Raw genomic sequence first — 4724 nt, 5'->3', positions numbered from 1 at the left:
CCAGCGCAACACTGCCCTCCCCTGCGCCGCCCAGCGCAGCTCCGCCCTTCCCTCATCCACCCCCCACATTGCCGGCCCCCCCTGCATTGCCCAGTGCAACACCGCCCTCCCTTGCGCCACCCAGCCCTGCGCCGCCCAGCACAGCACCGCCCTTCCCTCATCCGCCCCCCGCAGCGCCAGCCCCCCCCCTGTGTTGCCCAGCACAACACCGCCCTCCCCTGCACCGCCCAGCGCAGCGCTGCCCTTCCCTCATCCGCCCCCCGCATCACCCCCCCCCCCTGTGTTGCCCAGCGAAACACTGCCCTCCCCTGCGCCGCCCAGCGCAGCGCCGCCCTTCCCTCATCCACCCCCCACATTGCCGGCCCCCCCTGCATTGCCCAGAGCAACATCGCCCTCCCTTGCGCAACACCGCCCGCCCTGCACCGCCCAGCACAGCACTGCCCTTCCCTCATCCGCCCCCCACAGCACCGCCCCCCCTGTGTTGCCCAGCCCAATGCCGCCCTCCCCTGTGCGAGCAGCACAGCACCGCCCTTCCCTCATCCGCCCCCCGCAGTGCCGGCCCCCCCCTGTGTTGCCCAGCGCAACACTGCCCTCCCCTGTGCGAGCAGCACAGCACCGCCCTTCCCTCATCCGCCCCCCGCAGTGCCGGCCCCCCCCTGTGTTGCCCAGCGCAACACTGCCCTCCCCTGCGCCGCCCAGCACAGCACCACCCTTCCCTCATCTGCCCCCCGCATCGCCGGCCACCCCCTGTGTTGACATGTCACCACCCGCGGCATTCTACTAGTGCAGTAGCCAGGGGCACTGTGTCCACTATCCTAGTAGCCGCGGCGCTGACATGTCACCACCCGCGGCATTCTACAGGTGCAGTAGCCAGGCGCACTGTGTCCACTATCCTAGTAGCCATGGTGCTCACATGTCACCACCCGTGGCATTCTACTAGTGCAGTAGCCAGGGGCACTGTGTCCACTATCCTAGTAGCCGTGGTGCTGACATGTCACCACCCACAGCATTCTACTAGTGCAGTAGCCAGGCGTGCTGTTTCCACTATCCTAGTAGCCGTGGTGCTGACATGTCACCACCCACGGCATTCTACGAGTGCAGTAGCCGGGTGCACTGTGCCCACTATCCTAGTAGCCATGGCGCTGACGTGTCACCACCTGCGGCATTCTACTAGTGCAGTAGCCAGGCGCACTGTGTCCACTATCCTAGTAGCCATGGTGCTCACATGTCACCACCCGTGGCATTCTACTAGTGCAGTAGCCAGGGGCACTGTGTCCACTATCCTAGTAGCCGTGGTGCTGACATGTCACCACCCACAGCATTCTACTAGTGCAGTAGCCAGGCGTGCTGTTTCCACTATCCTAGTAGCCGTGGCGCTGACATGTCACCACCCACGGCATTCTACTAGTGCAGTAGCCGGGCACACTGTGCCCACTATCCTAGTAGCCATGGTGCTGACATGTCACCACCCGCGGCATTCTACTAGTGCAGTAGCCAGGCACACTGTGTCCACTATCCTAGTAGCCGCGGTGCTCACATGTCACCACCCGGGGTGTTCTACTAGTGCAGTAGCCAGGCGCGCTGTGTCCACTATCCTAGTAGCCATGGTGCTCACATGTCACCACCCGTGGCATTCTACTAGTGCAGTAGCCAGGCGCGCTGTGTCCACTATCCTAGTAGCCGCAGCACTCACATGTCACCACCCGCGGCATTCTACTAGTGCAGTAGCCAGGCGCGCTGTGTCCACTATCCTAGTAGCCATGGTGCTCACATGTCACCACCTGCAGCATTCTACTAGTGCAGTAACCAGGCGTGCTGTGTCCACTATCCTAGTAGTGGTGGCGCTCACATGTCACCATCCATAGCATTCTACTAGTGCAGTAGCCAGGCATGCTGTGTCCACTATCCTAGTAGCTGTGGTGCTGACGCATCACCACCTGGGCATTCTGCTAGTGCAGTAGCCAGGTATGCTGTGTCCACATCATCCTAACAGCTATGGTGCTCACATGTCACCACCCGCGGCATTCTACTAGTGCAGTAGCCAGGCGCGCTGTGTCCACTATCCTAGTAGCCATGGTGCTCACATGTCACCACCCGCGGCATTCTACTAGTGCAGTAGCCAGGCGCGCTGTGTCCACTATCCTAGTAGCCGCAGCACTGACATGTCACCACCCGCGGCATTCTACTAGTGCAGTAGCCAGGCGCGCTGTGTCCACTATCCTAGTAGCCATGGTGCTGACATGTCACCACCTGCAGCATTCTACTAGTGCAGTAACCAGGCGTGCTGTGTCCACTATCCTAGTAGTGGTGGCGCTCACATGTCACCATCCATGGCATTCTACTAGTGTAGTATCCAGGCATGCTGTGTCCACTATCCTAGTAGCTGTGGTGCTGACGCATCACCACCCTCGGCATTCTGCTAGTGCAGTAGCCAGGTGTGCTGTGTCCACATCATCATAACCACCCGACTGGTCCCTGCCATATCCCCTCCTGTACAAGCCCCATCCCGTGACCGCACTGCTGCACTGCACCGCCAGTCCGGTCGTCGCTGCTGGTGCTGCTGCAGAGGTGACGGGTGCACCGTTATAGCCAGCGGCCACCACCACCACTGCAGCCGCCACCGCATCATCATAACCACCCTACTGGTCCCTGCCATATCCCCTCCTGTACAAGCCCCATCTGGGGCCCGCACTGCTGCACTGCACCACCAGGCTGGTCAGCACTGCTGCCATTGCTGCAGTGGTGATGGGTGCACTGTAATAGCCAGCCACCACCACAGCCGCCACCATATCATCATAACTACCCGACTGGTCCCCACCATATCCCCTACCGTACAAGCCCCATCCGGAGCCCACACTGCTGCACTGCACCGCCAGGCCGGTTGTCACTTCTGCCACTGCTGCAGCAGTGATGGGTGCATCGTGATAGCCAGTGGCCACCACCACCACTGCAGCTGCCACCACATCATCATAACCACCCGACTGGTCCCTGCCATATCCCCTCCCCTACAAGCCCCATCCGGGGCCCGCGCTGCTGCGCTGCGCTGCCAGGGTGGTTGTCCACTGCTGCCACTGCCGCAGCAGTGACAGTGCACCTTCCTCAAATCCAGCCGGTCGAGGAGTGCACTGTGATGTACAAGAATTGTGGGGGACTCTTTGTGGGAGGATGATGAAAGGAACAGGACGGCAGGAGTTGAACCTGCTTGCTCCAGGCGGAGTACCGCCGAGCACCCCGATTAGGATTCGTCCCTGTGTATGTATCAATTGGTGGTGCACCCATCCATCTCCGCCGGTCACCCGACAGCCCTGGTTTGCCCCGCACCAACAGCACGCCTCCCGGGTTCCCATGACCGGCAGTCGGAAAGCCATCCAGCTGCTATGCGCCCGCCGGCGCCTTGCATCCGAGGGCCGCGTCCAGCCAGGGTGCAGCCCTGGCCATCTGCTCGGCGGCTCAGTCCGTCGGCCGGGCACTTCCATGACCGTCAGTCCAGCGCCTATGATCTATCTGCAATGGATCGATCCTAGACAATCCGTTTTGGGGCTCCTGGAGGCCCATAAAGCGTGGCCGGGGCATCATGCGCCCCCTTAAAGTCGACCACGCAATTCCTTGCATGTGCTATATTCCAGAACAATCCTATGCGTTTCGGTTCTTTTTGGATGGGTACAAAGCGAGAAGTCCTGTCATCATCATCGGCCAGGTCGAAGTCGGAGGTGCCCGCGCGTGAAGCTCTTTGCTAAACTAGTTAAAGCAATACCTTTTCTTTAGCTATGCAGTCTCTGTAGCCCGTTCATTTGGCATTATGTAAATGTGTGACCTCTGTCCGGCAGTCGCAGTTTCCATCTACCAAAGTATGACCACTTTGCGCAAAATTTAAGCTATAAAGAAAAGCAATAATTAACTCAATTGGTGTTCCTGGCCTCGCCGTAGTTCGTTAGCCAACTTCCACTCCGGGGCATAGGCACTCCGGGAGGGGGGGCCAGTATGGGACAGAATTTTTTCTCATTGTGCCCAAGGCTAGAAGCTGGCGTCAGCGGAACTTCGTGCAGCGTTTAGTCGTTGTTACGAGCTTCATCGCCGACCTCCCGGGCTCTCTAGGGTGTCGTCTACTGTGATGCCCGCTTGTTCTCCGTTCTTGTGCTGGGCAAACAGCGAAGAATCCACCAAACATACGGGGTGAAAGGGCATAGGCTCCGTTTCTCGTTGGGATGCCACGATGATTACAAAGAGGGCCGAGCGACTTAAGCCAGCTAACAACCTACAAGATGTAACAATGATGACATAACAAACTAAACAACAACAACGACTTAAATAGTTATCCAGAGCCTAGGCGGCGCCGGAAGGTCGTACATTATCCGTATCTCAAATGATCGTCCACGAGTAAAGTTAACGACTTAACAACTAACAAGAAAACCTAACATGCCCCCCTGCTTAGCACAAGCATCGGCCTCGATGCGATCAAAAGTACAAAGTATTCTAAGTCGTGCGCCACTCCGATTCCCTGAACGATATCGGTACCAGGCTAACGAGGGGAAGGCAAAAGGGAACCGGAGTCAAGGCAAAACCTTCCCCGCACTGGATACCGGCCTAAATAAGGCGCACGACACCTATACTTGCCGGTCTGAGGAACCGGTATATATCCCAACGAACGTGTCCAAAACATCCACAAAGAGTACGCAAACCAAAAGCCTAAGGCACGGAAAGCAAACTCGGTGGATGACAAAAGA

The sequence above is a fragment of the Volvox carteri genome, assembly GCF_000143455.1.
Source record: "Volvox carteri f. nagariensis unplaced genomic scaffold VOLCAscaffold_44, whole genome shotgun sequence".
Taxonomy (NCBI): domain Eukaryota; kingdom Viridiplantae; phylum Chlorophyta; class Chlorophyceae; order Chlamydomonadales; family Volvocaceae; genus Volvox; species Volvox carteri.
This window is presented reverse-complemented; position numbering follows the sequence as displayed.